The following is an 18,295-nucleotide window of genomic DNA, read 5'->3' as shown; positions in this document are numbered from 1 at the left end:
ACAGGCATAAAGCACAGGGATTGTTACAGCCTTTTTACCCATATCCACCCGCCCTGGGAAAGTATTGCAATGGATTTCATCTCCCGAGAAGACAGCGTGGGCACGATTCTTTATTGCCTAGGTCTTCAGATTGCATAGCATGCCTTAGACAATTTGTCACGTGACACATCCAACCCTATGTGTCCGTGGACAAGCTACAGCCCTATGTATCTGTGGACAAGCTACAGCACGACAAGGGTTCAGTCAGTCCAGTCAGTCTAGGCAGATCACTTCTGTGAGTCTATTCGTAGACCGTGCATGCCCAGCCACTCAGTGTAGATGCATATCCTCTGGTTGCACACAGCATGATCATAAGCATTCCCATCAGCAGCCATTAGAATCCTTCGGGGGAATTTTCCAGTGCATTTAGCCTATTTTACCTATTTTTGACATTTTTCACTTATTATTTTTAAGTGACTTTTGTTGGAAAGTAGGTAGGGCAAATTGAGTAAGTTTGTATATAAGCAAACCTAAACTAGCACTAATTGGTAAAAGAGGCAGCAGGAGTACCAGTGCTCAACAGGCAACTTCTCAGCAAGAACCTCCCTTGGTGGCGTTTTCCCTCCAAGCAGAAAGACTCCCCATGCTAGCGTTTTTCATCAACTTCAGCTTGGCGTTTTCCTCAGCAGATACCCATCGCCAACAATACCCAAGCACTAGCGTTTTGCAGCAAGATCTCATCGCCATACCTTCTCATCCCTAGCGTTTTCCAAAACCACAGATCGCCCTTCCATTGCATGGCGATTTCAGCAAACAAGCATCAACAGTTTTCAGCCTCTATCCATAGCCATTTCAGCCCCTCATAGCAGGAGATTTTCAGCGACAAAGACCAGCAAATTCAGCGTTTTTTCTAGCATTTTCAGCAGTAGCAGAATTCAGCCAACAGAGTTTTTGGAAAGCAGTAAAAGAACGGCAGAATTCAGCCCTGCCATCCTCATTGTCGTCGACATCGTCGGCAAGTCCAAGCATTGTAGAGTTTGTGCAATCATAAGTAGACCACTCTCGCCGACGAGAATGGGGCCTTCGGAGGAGGGTTTTACGTCGTCTCTGGTGTCGTATCTCTCTTCTCTCTCTATCTCTCAGTCTCATACATTTGCACGCACACTATACATTCACTTTGTTATGATCATTGCACTCTCTCATTAAGAATGAAAGGCTCTACCTTCCATAAGAACAAAAGGAACCTTGAGCACGGTTCGGAGCACTCATCTTGAGCAAAGTGCAAACATTCATTCCGTTGCACCTGACATTGGTATCAGAGCTTGGGCACTGTTTTGTATCACTCAAGGAAAGAACCACATAATTTTTTTTGCTTGTTGAGGTCGCACGAACCCAAGTTCGCTTGGGCGTGTCGATTCCTAATCGTGTTTTTGAAGAGTGATAGGAATCCCAGGAAAGAAGGGCTTGTCCAGCCTCCCCTTGTGTCTCTTTTCACTCATTGAGTGCAGACCGTGCACTTAGCAGTCGGCCAATCGACATGAGGTGGGAAAAAGCAACCTTGGTGTGAGCGCAAGGCCGCCAAGGGGTGCGTCCGCAGAAAAGAGCAGAACTCGGGTGAAGAGAAGATCCTTCTCAAACACAGATTGCAAGCGAAAGAAAACCTCAAGAACCTCAAGACCTCAAGAACCCCAAGAACCAAGACCCCCAAGAACCAAGACCCACAAGAACCCAAGTTCCTCGTGAACTTAAGAACCCAAGACCACAAGAACCCACAAGAACCCAAGACTTCAGTGGATGGTCACACTCGAAGCGGAATGGATACTTCGCTTGGAGGTGATGAGCATGAGAGAGGCGAAGAAGAATTTTCCCCACCAGGAGGTTTTTCCAACCCTCCCCCTTCCCCATCTACGCCAAGGATTGCACTAACTCCTATGGAGGAGTTGGAGCAATTGTTTATGGAACGACAGTTAGACTACGAAGCACGAAAAGCAGAAAGAGAAGCAGACAGAAAGGCCTACGAAGAAGAAATGGCAGACATAGATCGTGAATACGAAGAAAGCATGGCAGCCATAGAGCGTAAGTATGACTTGGAAAACAAAGAAAGTCAAGCCAAATTTGATCGCGAGAACAAAGCCATCAAAGAAAAGAGCGATCAACACATGAAAGAGTTCTTGGGACTCTTTTCTCAAGTGCAAGCACAGACGCAAGAGATTCGGGAAAAGGAGACTCTCTCAGTCTCTTCTTCTCCAAAGCATGACACACATGATTTGCATGGTGATGATTTGAATGACAATGATAAGCATGATGATTTGAATAATAATGATAAGCATGATGATTTGGATGACACTGACAAGCATGATGATTTGCATGATCAACATGTGATTTCTCACAAGCATGATGAGTTGCATGAAGAAGATGTGATTGTTCACAATAAGGATGATGTGTTAGTTGATACTTTCTCTAGTGAAGCTAACCTCATTGCAGAGATGATCAATCACGAAGACTCGATCTTGGCTTTAGAGCCTAGGTCCAAAGCACTCCTTCAGGAAGAACCGATCTTGGCTCTCGAGCCTAGGTCTAAAGAACCGTTACAGGAAGTACTTTGTGTTCGAATGATTAGTCAGCACGCATTGTATGAGTGTTTCATTCGTGATCGTTTCCTGTATTTTAATCAGCGTCTTTATGTGATCCCTTTTCCCAGGCATGACATATTGTACGTTGAGGACGTTTCACTCATGAATGAGCACAGATGAATGCGGATTTTTCATGAAAAGCTGAAAAGTATGCATTCAAGGACGTCACATTCCATGTCTCTTCCTTGGCATGACACATTTGTAGAAAGAGCACAAGAAAGTATGAGCTCCAAGCATGGGCATTTCCGTTGTGAATTGCCACAGTTGATTGCTTTAGATCAATAGAGAAAGATTCGATCTCATTGTTTGCGTGTGTGTGGTGAACGGTTTGGCACTCCGTCTATTTGTTCATCTACATTGCATGCACAGTCTTTGAGGAAGACAAGATTTTTTCCACTCACTTTACATGGAATAGGTATGTTCATGGTTTTGTGTTGGAAATGGTTTCAGGAATTTTCAGCCATGGAGATTCTTGAAGAAGAAAGAAGCATGACTAAAGACGAAGTTGAAGCATCGAAGGAACCACAGAAGAATTTGTCGCTTTCGGTGCGGCCCAAAGAAGCAAGCGTTGTAGACCTTTATAAAGTTCAAGTACCGCACGACCCACACATCAGAGTGGGCCGGCGAAGAGTCCCTTCCTAGATTCCGATGCTTTTGGCGATCTCCCTCGACGCCATACAGTTCGGTACCAGTACCTCACTTTGAAAAGGAGGGGATGTCACATGACACATCCAATCCTACGTGTCCGTGGACAAGCTACAGCACGACAAGGGTTCAGTCAGTCCAGTCAGTCTAGATTAAAAGTGATCTGGCACTTTTGTGAGTCTACTCGTAGACCGTGCATGCCCAGTCACTCAGTGTAGATGCATATCCTCTGGTTACACACAGCATGATCATAAGCATTCCCATCAGCATCCATCAGAATCCTTCAAGGGAATTTTCCAATGCGTTTAGCCTATTTTACCTATTTTTGATATTTTTCACTTATTATTTTTAAGTGACTTTTGTTGGAAAGTAGGTAGGGCAAATTGAGTAAGTTTGTATATAAGCAAACCTAGGCTAGCACTAATTGGCAGAAGAGGCAGCAGGAGCACCAGTGCTCAACAGGCAACTTCTCAGCAAGAACCTCCCTTGGTGGTGTTTTCCCTCCAAGCAGAAAGACTCCCCATGCTAGCATTTTTCATCAACATCATCTTGGCGTTTTCCTCAGCAGATACCCATCGCCAAGAATACCCAAGCACTAGCGTTTTGCAGCAAGATCTCATCGCCATACCTTCTCATCCCTAGCGTTTTCCAGAACCACAGATCACCCTTCCATTGCATGGCGATTTCAGCAAACAAGCATCAACAGTTTTCAGCCTCTATCCATAGCCATTTCAGCCCCTCATAGCAGCAGATTTCAGCGACAAAGACCAGCAAATTCAGTGTTTTTTCTAGCGTTTTCAGCAGTAGCAGAATTCAGCCAACAGCGTTTTTGGACAGCAGTAAAAGAACGGCAGAATTCGGCCCTGCCATCCTCATCGTCGTCGACATCATCGGCAAGTCCAAGCATTGTAGAGTTTGTGCAATCATAAGTAGACCACTCTCGCCGACGAGAGTGGGGCCTTCGGAGGAGGGTTTTACGTCTCTGGTGTCGTATCTCTCTTCTCTCTCTATCTCTCAGTCTCATACATTTGCATGCACAGTGTCCATTCACTTTGTTATGATCATTGCACTCTCTCATTAAGAACGGAAGGCTCTACCTTCCATAAGAACAAAAGAAACCTTGAGCACAGTTCGAAGCACTCATCTTGAGCAAAGCGCAAACATTCATTCCGCTGCACATGACCAATTGTCTCCGACAGGCACCCCAGGTTCACGAATTTGTTTCGGACGGCTATTTGGGAGAACATAGGCATATGGTTGCAGTTCTCGTTCCACCTGCAGACTGACGGGCAATCAGAATTGCTAATTCAATGGTACTGGATTTGTTAAAGCCTTCTGTGTTGGATCAAACAACTACTTGGGAAAGGGTTTTACCTTTGGTGGAATATACCTATAGAAACACGTTTAAACTCTTTGATTGGAAGGTTCCATTTGAGATTCTTGAAATTGCTACGAAGGTTTCACCCTTCCTTAGCACGAAAGATAAGATTTTTCTTTGAAGCGGACCAATTCACGAAGGACTTGGTCCGGAAGGCTTTGCAGAAATTTCGGGAAAGACAGAAAAAGGTAGCAGATCGCCATTGTCGCGATTTGAAATTGAAGGAGAATGATTGGGTGCTCTTACATTAAGGGAAGGCACTCTCGAGAAAGAAACCAAAAAGGGAAAGAAGCGGCTTCTTTGAAAGCTTAGCATGAGATAGTGTGGACCTTTCCAGATTTTTCATAAAAAGATAAAACGATATCTCCTTAGGATTGAAGCTGCCAGAATACTTGGAGGATTCACAATGTTTTTCATGTGAGTCTCTTGAAGCCTTTTGAAGGCGATGTGCCTGATGATAAACAATGTAACAGACTTGGACACTCCAAGTCAAGAATCAACCGCGACAGCACCAAATAACCACTTCAAAACAATTCACAGATCACAACAGATTTGCACTGGCCCGGCGGAGTTCCGTGCCTAAAGATATTGGCCCCAAAGACTGGCGCCCCTTTCGGTATTTCTTTTTATATTAATCATATCAAAGTACAAGAGTGTGGCTAGGGTTTCACTCTCAGACTCTGCGTCCAGATGCTCTGAGAAGTGAAGCCCTCTCCACATATTTAAAGATACAAGGGATGCCCAAAAGCAAAGCCCCAAAAGCTTCAAAATCAAAAGCAGTTTGTTTCTCTCACAAACTCTTTTGAATTTCAAAAAAAAAGCAAATTACTTTTTCCTCTCTCTTTCTCTTGCTTATTTGCGTAGAAAAAGCAAGAAAGTTGCAAGCGCCAAACCCGCCGCAATTTACGAAAATCCGTACTGCTGTTGCCACGTGGCACCCCCAGCAGAATTAGGGTTTGCTGAATTAGGGTTTCAGCCTGAAATTAGGGTTTGCTGCAAATTAGGGTTTCTGGCAGATTTTAGGGTTTGCGGAATTTTAGGGTTTCTGTTGTCCGCCACGTCATCACTTTGTGACATACCCCCCTCTTGAAAGCATTGTAATCGACCACGATTACGCTTGCAAAACCGACAAAAGCCATAAACCGTCTTAGAAAACACTGGCTGTTAGTACCTACGTACTAACAGCCATAAACCGTCTTAGCAGACACTGGCTGTTAGTACCTACGTACTAGGAACACACATCTAGCACATGTACCAAATCGACAGTCACATCACACAACATCACAGGACATCACCAGACATCACATGACATTCAACATTCATTCGGATCTTAGACCATGATTTATCGGCAATATAGCTAGCAATCACATCTAGGTCCAATCGGGACCTCATCGATGTCCGATTGACTAACCCCTATTGCAACCATGTCTATTCGAGATCAATCAGACCAAAATGCTGCAGTTATTTCGGCTATCAGTTCCTGCACTCACAAGAAGTCAAGAACAAATCAGTATCATTATCAGGAATTCCATTTCATAAAGTCATACAGCAGAATACTGTCAGCTCTCAGTATCCCTGAAGCTCAAAGAGACATCAGTGACTCTAGTATCTAAATCAAGGCATCTGTTGACAAAGGAGTGGAGTGACTCCCCTCTTGTGCATCCCACTGCACCAGATCTCCGGCCAAGCTGAATTATGGGTTCCATTTGGAGTAGACTATGCTAAACCAAAAGCATCGAGGTAAAGTTTCACAATCTGAGGAGTATCTGCTAGGTCCTCCTCCTCCATCCACTTCGCATCAAGTGCAGGATAATTCTTGAACTTAACCAAGAACCGCCTTCGGACTTTACCCTTATTCTTCGTATCCTTATGTGCCAAAAGCCGTTCAGGAACAAGGATCTCCTCGTTTTCTTCCACTTCGGGTTGCTGATTAGGCTCCCCATCATCAGGCACATCACCTTTAAAAGGTTTCAAGAGACTCACATGAAATGCATTGTGAATCCTCCAAGTATCTGGCAATTTCAGTCGGAAGGAGACTTCATTTATCTTTTCAGTAATCTGGAAAGGGCCGTAGTATCGCACACTAAGCTTTGGAAAAAGCCTCTCCTTTCCCTTTTTCTTTCGTAGGCGTGCCTTCTCAAAACGTAAGAGCACCCAATCATCCTCCTTCCAATTCATGTCGCAACGATGGCGATCCGCTGCCTTTTTCTGTCATTCTTGAGACTTCTGCAAAGTCTCGCGAACCTTGGCAAAAGCCGTCTCCAGATCTCGCGTATATTCATCCGCTTCAAAGATCTTATCTTTCGTGCTCAGGAAGGGTGGAACCTTCGCAGCACCTTCAACAATCTCAAATGGCGTCTTCCCCGTCGACGAGTGTATCGTGTTATTGTAGGCAAATTCCACCAAAGGTAAATATCTTTCCCATTGAGTCTTCTAATCTGAGATATAAGACTTCACTAAATCTAGAACCACTGAATTGGCAATCTCGGATTGCCCATCAGTCTGCGGGTGGAACGATGACGAGAACTGCAACCGCGTGCCAATGTTCTCCCAAATTGCCTTCCAAAACAAACTCGTAAATCTGGGGTCTCTGTCGGAGACAATTGTCTCAGGCATGCTATGTAATCTGAAAATCTGGGCCACAAACAGTCTCGCTAAGTGATCCGGCTTGACTGTTTTCTTCACTGGAATGAAATGAGCCTGTTTGCTAAATCTGTCAATAACAGTCCAGATACCATCGTGACCACTCTGTGTTCTCGGGAGATCAAAAATGAAATCCATCGTTATACTTTCCCAGGGGCGGATGGTTATGGGTAAAGGCTGTAACAATCCCTGTGCTTTATGCCTGTCAAACTTGACCTTCTGGCATACCAAGCAACTGCACACAAACTCTTCCACATCTTTCTTGAGTCTCGGCCAAAAGAAATATCTCTCTACCCCTTTCATGGTGGTAGCAATGCCGCGGTGACCCGTAAAAGGTGGACAGTGGCATTCAGTCATAACCTTCTCCCTCAACAGCTATGTAACGCACAACATAGTCTTTTTCATCAAGTAGCCTTCCCGAAGGGAGTATCCAGCTACTGTCTCCCCATCCCGTAGCCGTGTGAAAATATCTGCAAAATCTGTATCTGTGGCATACTGATCGACCATATCCTCGAAGCTCCTATGATGTATCGCGGAAATAGCCAGAACCAACGGTTTCCGAGACAAAGCATCTACCACCACATTCTTCTGTCCCTGCACATGGACAATCTGGAAGTGGAACTGTGACAAGATGTTCGCCCACCGCATCTGCTTTTCCGAAAGCTGCTTCTGTGACAAGAAGTAGCGCAAACTCTGATGGTCTGTAAAGACAGTGAAATCCGCTCCGAGTAGGTAATGCCACCACTGAGTAAGAGCATGGATAACCGCCAAAAGCTCTTTCTCATAAATCTGTGTTGTCATCTCCGGCCTAGAGAACAAACGGCTCTCGTAAGCTATGACATGGCCTTCTTGCATCAAGACCGCACCCAGACTACGACCACAAGAATCACAATATACTTCGAATGACTTCTGCAAGTCCGGCAAAGTCAAAATAGGTCCCATAGTCAATTTCTCTTTCAGTGTCTGAAAGGCAGTCACCTCTGTGGGTCCCCACGAAAAAGGTACTCCTTTCTGTGTCAAGATATGCAAAGGGGAAGCAACCTCTGCAAACTTTCGTATGAACCGCCTGTAATACGAGCATAGTCCCAAGAAGCTTCTAACTTCATGGACATTCTTCAAGTCGGGCCAATCACGGATAGTCTCTATCTTGGCCGGATCCATTTACACTCCTGCTACTGACATAATGTGTCCCAAAAAGTGTATCTCTGGTAGGAAAAATTCACTTTTCTTTGCATTAATCACTGACTTGTGATCTCGTAATGCCTGAAAGACCTGAAGCAGATGATCTCTGTGTTCTGCCTCATTCTTGGAGAAAACAATGATGTCGTCAAAGAAAGTGCCAACAAATAGCCTGTACTCTTGAAAAATCCGATCCATCATCCGGTTAAATGTCGCAGGAGCATTGGTTAAGCCAAAAGGCATCACCAAAAACCCAAATAACCCAAAAGTCGTCCGAAAAGCTGTCTTGTAGACGTCTCCCGGCACTATCCTGATCTGATGATATCCACTCTTCAAGTCAATCCTGCTAAAGCACGAGGATCCCTGTAACCTATCGAGTATATCATCGATCCTAGGAATCAGAAATCTGTTCTTGATGGTGATTTTGTTGAGAGCTCTATAATCGATACACATTCTCCAAGATCCGTCTTTCTTCAAAACCAACAACACTGGAGAGCAATACGGTGAAGTACTAGGCCGGACAAGACCCTTTTCCAAGAGGTCTTTCACTTGGTTCATAATCTCTTCATTCTGTGCTCGGCTCACACGGTAGGGTGGCCGGTTCGGTGGTGTACTACCAGGTATCATATCAATGGTATGATCTTCAGGACGAGCAGGTGGTAACTCTCCTGGCAGACCTTCTGAGAAGCAATCGGCGTGAGAGTGTAGAAAATCTTGGCGTTCTTTATCAAGTTTAGACATATTTGTCCCATCATCATCACTCAACTCTTTCATAAAGATCGAGTAAACAAACAGACTGGATTTCATTAATTTTGAAATGGTCAAAGCCGATACAATAGGGACAGACTCGCCCTTCAGTTTAATATCAAGTACAATTGTTCTGCCCTTTTCTGTAGTCAAAGTCGCTTTTCTCGCCCGATAATCGACCACGGCGTTGTTCTTGTGGTACCAGGGAATCCCTAAGAGAACATCACAACCCTCCAAAGGCATTATGAAGAAGTCCTCATGCCCCAAATACCCCTGACAATGCAACCGAAGTTTGCCAATGACAGGTGTAATGGCTACGTCCCTGCCGGGTGCCGCTAGAACTGCCTCTACAAGTGGTCCCATCCGATCGGGAGTACTCTCGAGCCGCGCCGCCAATTCCTGTGAAATGAAGTTGGCCTTCGCTCCTCCATCAAAGAAGATCAGGGCCTCTTGATCTTTCACTTTGCCCCAAGCTCGGCAAAGTTTTGTACTCTCATCCATGGTGTCGGGATCAGTACCCACACAATCTGGAACCAGTCCTGTTTTCATCTTGCCTTTTCATACACGGTCCTCAGCTACTCTCGAACTCTCAGGCCTTTCGTCGTGCTTGTCATTTTGTTCTTTCTGTGCCTTTTTAGGGCACTTCGCGGAGATATGTCCAGTTTCCCCGCATCCAAAGCACTTCCCCTCCCTGATGTAGCGAGTCCGCTCCCGAGGAGTAAGTTTGGGTCGTGCATCCTTTTTCTCTGGGTTGCTCTTTCTTTTTCTACTTTCATTCCCAGAAGTCTACCCGGTTCGTTGTGTCGTGACCTCATCTGTGGGGTAGGTCAGACTGCCAGAGTGAATTGCAAAGCCCCGCTTCGCATGACTCATCAACTCCTGAATAGAAGCTGACTTCTGTTCCAAGCAGTGGTCTCGGATCTCTGTAGGTAGACCCAATGTAAACCGCTCAATCTGTTCTCTGAACGAGATCTTCTTGAATGAAGAGGTAGGTAGAAAAGAGTTCCAAAATCTTTCACAGTAAGAATTCACTGTATCGCTCTTGGTCATCCGGAGATGGTTCCAAGCAGCTCGTATATCTCGCTCAAACTCTTGAGTTAACCAAGAAGAAATAAAAAGCCTCTTGAATTTCAGCCATGTAACTGGCACAGTCTTGCTTAATAGAAGCGTGGACCACCAAGTGTGAGCATTCCCCTTAAAATAAGAGGCAGCTCTCCGAATCTTGGAGTGCTCTGAATAGCGTCCTCCCGCGAAAGCGATGTCAAACTGCTGTATAAAAGACAGCCTTCGAAGCATCGGAGTATCCCCAAAAAGTATCAAACTTAAGTGCTTGGCCACCTTCCTTAAACTCTCGGACTTTCTTGCTTTTATCATCGAGAAAGTCATACTGTTGGCTTTGTAAAGATTCTTCTTGTTCGCATAAAAGTTCCCATTGTCAGAGTCTTAATTGTCCATAGACGAGTCCTCTGTAGAAGTGTCACTCACTGGGCGAGACTTAGACTTCCTTGCCTTTTTCTTGCCCTTGCCGAAGCGTTGTGTCTTGCTTCGCTTTTTGCTTTTCCTGTCTTCTTCGCTCGAGTCTGAAGAGCTAGAAGAACTGTCAGAAGAAGAAGAAGAAGAAGAAGAACTGGGCAGGCCTTCAAACTTGACGCGCTTCTTCAGTTTCTTTGCCTTGTCGAATGTCGACCGACGACCCAAATATCCCGGGAAGTTAGTGCCTTTCTTTGCTTTTTGCCGTCCTTTATGTCCTTCTTTTGCACGTCGAAAAGCTAAGCAATCCGTGCATCAACCACGTTCTCCAGTTCCTTCTCCGTATATTTCTTGGAGATAGAAGATTTCTTGAGAGCGGGTTTCGGGAGTGGTGTTGTGGTTCTCTGCCACTCTGTCTGTACCTCTTCCAAAGAGGTTTGGTTCATATATTTTGCCATCTTCGGGTCCTTGGCAAAATTGAGCATCATCTTTGTTGCATCATCAATCAATTTTCGACGCTCCATCTCTTACTGCTCCGCTAGAGTAGGCCTAGGCGGGCCATACTCCGTGCCGGAATCTTCGTTGTGATCCCTGTCCGCATCTCCAGATGCAGAGAGAGTCGACTGATCATTGCCTGAAGCCATAGGTGCCGCGAAAAAAAAAAAATCGGGGATCGGATTTCCCGTAGAAGAGAAATCAGCCATGCTCTGATACCACTGTAACAGACTTGGATACTCCAAGTCAAGAATCAACCACGACAGCACCAAATAACCACTTCAAAACAATTCACAGATCACAATAGATTTGCACTGGCCCGGCGGAGTTCCGTGCCTAGAGATATTGGCCCCAAAGACTTGCGCCCCTTTCGGTATTTCTTTTTATATTAATCATATCAAAGTACAAGAGTGTGGCTAGGGTTTCACTCTCAGACTCTGCGTCCAGATGCTCTGAGAAGTGAAGCCCTCTCCACATATTTAAAGATACAAGGGATGCCCAAAAGCAAAGCCCCAAAAGCTTCAAAATCAAAAGCAGTTTGTTTCTCTCACAAACTCTTTTGCGTTTCAAAATAAAAGCAAATTACTTTTTCCTCTCTCTTTCTCTTGCTTATTTGCGTAGAAAAAGCAAGAAAGCTGCCAGCGCCAAACCCGCCGCAATTTACGTAAATCTGTACTGCTGCTGCCACGTGGCACCCCCAGCAGAATTAGGGTTTGCTGCAAATTAGGGTTTCTGGCAGATTTTAGAGTTTGCAAGAATTTTAGGGTTTCAGCCAGAAATTAGGGTTTCTACTGTCCGCCACGTCATCACTTTGTGACAAACAACCCGAAATGGACGAAAACGAGCAGATACTCGTTCCAGAACAGAAATTGGCACAGAAAGAAAGAATAAAGGTACAATCCGAAGGCGGTTCTTGGTTAAATTCAAGAACTATCCTGCGTTGAATGCAAAGTGGATAGAGAAGGACCTAGCAGATACTCCTCAGATTGTGAAACTTTACCTCGAAGCTTTTGGTTTAGCATAGTCTACTCCAAATGGAACCCAGAATTCAGCTTTGCCGAAGATCTGGTGCAGTGGGATGCACAAGAGGGGAGTTACTCCGCTCCTTTGTCAACAGATGCCTCGATTTTGATACTAGAGTCACTGATGTCTCTTTGAGCTTCCGAGATACTAAGAGCTGACAATATTCTGCTGGATGACTTTATGAAATGGAAGCATATAAAACTGATTTATTCTTGACTTGTTTTTAAGTGCAGGAACTGATAGACGAAATGACTGCAGCATTTTGGTCTAATTGATCTCTAATAGACATGGTTGCAATAAGGGTTAGTCAATCGGACATCGATGAGGTCCGGACTGGATCTAGATGCGATTGCTAGCTACATTGCCGATAAATCATGGTCTAAGATCCGAATGAATGTTGAATGTCATGTGATGTCGTGTGATGTGATTGTCGATTGGTACATGTGCTAGATGTGTGTTCTAGTACGTAGGTACGAACAGTCAGTGTCTACTAAGACGGTTTATGGCCTTGTCTGTTTTGCACGCGTAATCGAGGACGATTACAATGCTTTCAAGAGAGGGGTATGTCACAAAGTGATGACGTGACTGCCCGAAACCCTAATTCTGCCAAAAACCCTAACCCTAAAAAGACTGCAAAAAAAATGCTGACGTGGCAGTGCTAACGTGGCAACAACAGCGGCAACTTGCTTTTTGCGGCAGTTTTTGGGCGATGCTTTTTATGCTACGCAATTGAAGAAAGAGAGAGAGCTTTTATTTGCTTTATTCCCTCTCAAGAAAGAAAGAGAGAGATGGTGAAAAGCAGAAGGCTTTTGCTTTATTTTAAAAGCTTTTGATTTTCAGCTTTGAAGCTTTTTGGGGCTCTGCTTTTGACATCCCTTGTACTCTTTAAATAAGTGGGTAGGCCACTCACAACTCAGATCATCTGGACGCAGAGTCTTGAGTGTGAACACCTACCTGCACTCTTGTACTTTGAACTCAGATTAATATAAAAAGAAATACCGAAAGGGGCGCCAGTCTATGGAGCCAATATCTCTAGGCACGGAACTCCGTCGGGCCAGTGTCAAATAAATTGTGAACTGTTAGCTGTTTTGAAGTGGTTACTTGGTGCTATCGCGGTAGATTCTTGACTTGGAGTGTCCAAGTTTGTTACATTGAGACCGCCCACTTCGGACACACATATCTCATGATGCACAAGTCTGATTCACAAGCTATAAAGCACGACTGAAAATACTTATTGACAACCATCTTTTGGAGACTCAACCAACCCAAAGCTCCAGTAAACAAGCCCGGCAAAATCAAACCTTTGTACATTAATTTTTACATGCTCACTCCCACAACTCAATGCACTATGCACACATATATACATGAGGCTAAATAGCAAGCTTTTTGGCATGATCTATTGGCTTTATGCTCATCCAAAAAGTGCATGACAACGTCATGACAGATTGGCACCAGCTTACTTCGGCTACTTGTAAGAGCTTGCTAGAGTACAATCAGAGGTTTTGTGAAGCGTTACTCTCAGTAACCTCCTACAAATATGTGCCATTGAAAGAGCAGATAGAGAAGTATTGTTGTGGGCTCCCTAAAGGGCTTCGGGACTAGTGTAACGGACTTGGACACTCCAAGTCAAGAATCTACCACGACAACACCAAATAACTTCAAAACAGTCCACAATTGATTCAACACTGGCACGACGGAGTTCCGTGCCTAGAGATATTGGCCCCAAAGACTGGCGCCCCTTTCAGTATTTCTTTTTGTATTAATCTGAGTTCAAAGTACAAGAGTGCGGGCAAGCGCTCACACTCAAACTCTACGTCCAGATGCTCCGAGTTGTGAGTGGCCTACCCACGTATTTAAAGATACAAGGGATACCAAAAGCAGAGCCCAAAAGCTGTTCCAAAAGCTTGAAGTTAAAAAAGCTTTGAAAAATAAAAAGCAAAAGAGTTTCTTTCTCTATGTCACTAGCTTACATAAAAATAAAGCAACATTTGCGTAGCCTGAATCCGCCGTAAATTGTCCGCAAAAAGTGCCGCAGAAAGCGGATGTCCGTACAGCCTTACCACGTGGCATATTTCCGCAGGTTACGCCGCATTTTCCGGACAGCAGCCACGTCAGCAGTTTCAGCAATTAGGGTTTCTGGCATCAGAATTTGGGTTTCAGCAATTAGGGTTTCAGACAGCCACGTCATCACTGTGACATACCCCCCTCTTGAAAGCATTGTAATCGCCCTCAATTACGCCTGCAAAACAGACAAAGGCCATAAACCCTCTTAGCAGACACTGACTGTTAGTACCCACGCACTAGGAACACACATCTAGCACATGTACCAATCGACAGTCACATCACACGACATCAAGGACATCACATGACATTCAACATTCATTCGGATCTTAGACCGTGATGTATCGGCAATGTAGCTAGCAATCGCATCTAGATCCAGTCGAGACCTCATCGTTGCCCGATTGACTAACCCCTATTGCAACCATGTCTATTCGAGATCAATTAGACCAAAATGCTGCAGTCATTTCGTCTATCAGTTCCTGCACTTAAAAACAAGTCAAGAACAAATCAGTTTTATATTCAAGAATTCCATTTCATAAGGTCATGCAGCAGAATATTGTGAGCTCACAGTATCCCTAAAGCTCAAAGAGACATCAGTCACTAATATCAAAAATTGAGGCATTTGTTGACAAAGGAGCGGAGTAACTCCCCTCTTGTGCATCCCACTGCACCAGATCTCCGGCCAAGCTGAATTCTAGGTTCCATTTGGAGTAGACTATGCTAAACCAAAAGCTTCGAGGTAAAGTTTCACAATCTAAGGAGTATCTGCTAGGTCCTCCTCCTCCATCCACTTCGCATCCAATGCAGGATAGTTCTTGAACTTAACCAAGAACCGCCTTCGGACTTTACGCTTATTCTTCGTATCCTTATGTGCCAAAATCTGTTCAGGAACAAAGATCTCCTTGTTTTCTTCCACTTCAGGTTGCTCATCAGGCTCCCCATCATCAGGCACATCACCTTCAAAAGGTTTCAAGAGACTCGCATGGAATGCATTGTGAATCCTCCAAGTGTCAGGCAGTTTCACTAGGAAGGAGACATCATTAATCTTTTAGAGATCTGAAAAGGTCCGTAGTATCGCATACTAAGCTTTGGACAAAGCCTCTCCTTTCTCTTCTCAAAACATAAGAGCACCCAATCATCCTCCTTCAATTTCAAATCGCGACAATGGCGATCCGCTGCCTTTTTCTGTCGTTCTTGAGATTTCTGCAAAGCCTCGCAGACCTTGGCAAAAGCCGTGTCTAAGTCGCACGTATACTCATCCGCTTCAAAAATCTTATCTTTCGTGCTTAGGAAGGGTGGAACCTTCGTAGCACCTTCAACAATCTCAAATGGCGCCTTTCCTGTCGAAGAGTGTATCGTGTTACTGAAAAGCATATTTTTGTGGCTATGCATCCCAGTCTCTAAAGTCATGTCGATGCGTAGAGGCGATCGATGCCTAATTCACGGTGATTTCTTTCACTTTGTACATTGTTGCAAACAAAATGTGAACTTGCATTAATCTGTAAATAACTGGAAATCCGCAACAGAAGGATATCCATCACATCTCTCTGCCTCAAAAAGAACACAAATCATTCTCCGGTAGTCACAGCATGTCGATCATGAAAACATATGATTCTGAGATGCTGGAGTCCGAACAGCCAGGCAAGACATATATCTTAATGAAAAACTAGAGTGCTGGCTCAGAACAAGGCAATGAGATTATTTCTCAGGAGCGAAAGTGGTTGCGGGGGTGCACTAGGATCTAAGAAATAAAATCCCAAAGCAAGAATCTTATTTTATGTATTTGATGCATTGGCATTCGCAAAAACATGCAGTAATCTGGCAAAGAAGTTCATATAAACCAGCAGTGCAAGGAACAGCAGGAGCTTACATTTGCAAAACGCAAACTTAAATAGATCATAGATCTCTCTCTCTCTCTCTCTCTCCACCCACGAAGGACTTACTTGCGGCCACAACAGAACAGGATCTACAAATGGGGAGCTACGTAGGACGCCTTAGAGGCAAGACCCGCAATTGCCCGTCAGAAGAAGCACGTCGGTGAAGCCTGATGCAAGCGTTTGTTGGGCTGGCTATTCGCACTTTTACACAACACCATGCTCTGTCGGTACTAGAGACAAATTAATGGTTAATGGTAACTTGGTAACAGGTCACGTTGGCATTCTAAAAAAATAAATAAAATGGAAAGGAAGTAAAGGAATGTAAGGCTATGAAATGAAGGGACCTTTTGACCAGTATTCCCAGACGTTCGAGACTAGATTCTGAGCTTGCCTTTGACAAAAACCGGAAGAATTTTATATATAGCGTTTCAACGTAAATACCGGCAAATGCTTCAAATTTTTACTTTAAAAATAGAAGAGTTTAATAATGCCATTATTTTGTTCGCTTACGAAAAACGTTTTTAGTAAGCCCTTATTTTGGCAAACTAAAAACTAAAAAGAACTCCAATTACTATAGAAAATAATAGGATATCAAATGTACGCCTAACTCTCTTCTTCTCTAAGGCTTGTTTCAGAAAGCCAATAATAAGCGAATTCACAAAAAAAAAACACATGTTCGAGAATGAAACAAACACTATCACATTTATAAAAGTATGAACTTAAGAAAGACATGATTGAGTACTAAACAGAAAGATAATAGGTATTAGGTAGTCACATAGCAAACATTATTAAAAGGTCCAACATCATGTGGCAAGAAGGGGGGAGGAAGAAAAATAAGTGTAGAAAATTTGAAAAGCTTTTCAAGATTGTAGAAGTGCTTCTAATCCTGCGTTAACACCATGAGCGGGAGGTAGTAAGCTATAATTTTGGAAAACAAAGTTGTTGGAATTAGGGTTGCAGGAAAACACACACAGCTTGGAGAAGACGAAGGAAGCTCAAGGCACACAATAGAGAGTGTATCACTTAGTGTGCAATGGAAAGATAAGTTAGCCCTAGAGTGATGGGCGTATATACAATGCACAGGGGGAAAAACCTCCTAGTGAGGGAAAAAATGCCCCGACGGTCCTAAGTGTGATCACACGAGGGTCACACATATCACTACCACATATATATGTTAACAAATCCCCCCTGGAGTGATGCGGTGAACGAGAGCTGGCACATAGGGTAAAGAAAAGTGCCATGCCCTGAGGACACGATCAGTCCACAAAGGGGAGTAAGCCCAAAGCTTTGCAGAAAGCTTCAAACTTCTCACAAGACTTGTCTTAGAATTTCTCATGCACATATTGTGTCATGTGAAAATGTGCATGCTCTACTCCCAATATGCTCATGCACATATTGGATGATGTCCGTTATCCAACAACACTGCATTCGTCATTTCCCATAACATGATTTGTGTCTGCGTGTCTTCTTCTTTCATTTCACAGAGAGAAATTATTTGCATCTCTTGAATTCTGCATAGAGAAATGATTAATCAATGCCTCAAACAAATGAAGAGTGATTCATAAGCTGTTAGCATAGGACTTATGCAGGATTGTAGACATGGGTTGCCATTGTTGTCCACCCCACCACTCTTTGCATGTGATGAAAGCAAACCCAGCTCCTTCGCAAGTCTCCATTCTCGTCTTGTCGCATTCTATTTACTAGCTCGACACCAGACCCGGGCCCGTTGATTGACATTTTGAATACGTGACATCTTTTAGTTGGATCTGTGGATTGTCCTAGAAATAGCATGGCATGGAAAAACTTATACCCACAACTGTTCTTTAGACGTAGCAATTGAGACTAAGTGCCAACTTCAATCCTTGTAGAAGTGGCTTCTCTCATCAAGTGTTTAAACCTGGTAAAAAGGGCACTATTTGAATGTTAGTCAAGAACACAAAACATGTTCGTAGTAGACAAGTTGCACTATCACCTCTGTGTATGGATCAATGGCCACATCTCTTCTAGTATAGATAGAAGCTCGTTGCTATTTAGTGCCTCCCCATTTTATTGAACATTTGCTCCCATTACCATCTACTTTTCAAGATTCAATTATAAATGCCTAGGTCTAGTTGTCGGTGTTTCGGACACCACACAAGACACAAGTATACAATACACAAACACTC

The 18,295-nt window shown here is 43.9% G+C and overlaps 1 protein-coding gene across 4 annotated transcripts in view; it reads right to left on the bottom strand.

Moving 5' to 3' along the window:
* The window catches only part of ATGRIP (Golgi-localized GRIP domain-containing protein), a 172,719-nt gene extending 156,346 nt beyond the window's left edge, over positions 1 to 16,373 (bottom strand). For 3 of the 4 annotated variants that reach the window (XM_086504852.1, XM_086504854.1, XM_086504853.1), the window contains exon 1: positions 16,197 to 16,371. The gene's annotated coding sequence lies outside the window, so the exon portion shown is untranslated. Of the gene's footprint in view, positions 1 to 16,196 lie in introns of all 4 variants that reach the window. The other variant, XR_015187007.1, reaches the window with a different exon arrangement.
* Between the last annotated feature and the right edge of the window lie 1,922 nt (positions 16,374 to 18,295).

The sequence above is a fragment of the Adiantum capillus-veneris genome, chromosome 28 (genome assembly GCF_014529385.1).
Source record: "Adiantum capillus-veneris isolate H3 chromosome 28, ASM1452938v2, whole genome shotgun sequence".
Taxonomy (NCBI): Eukaryota; Viridiplantae; Streptophyta; class Polypodiopsida; order Polypodiales; family Pteridaceae; genus Adiantum; species Adiantum capillus-veneris.
Note: the sequence above shows the minus strand (reverse complement) of the source record. Positions and strands in the feature narration are given on the sequence as shown.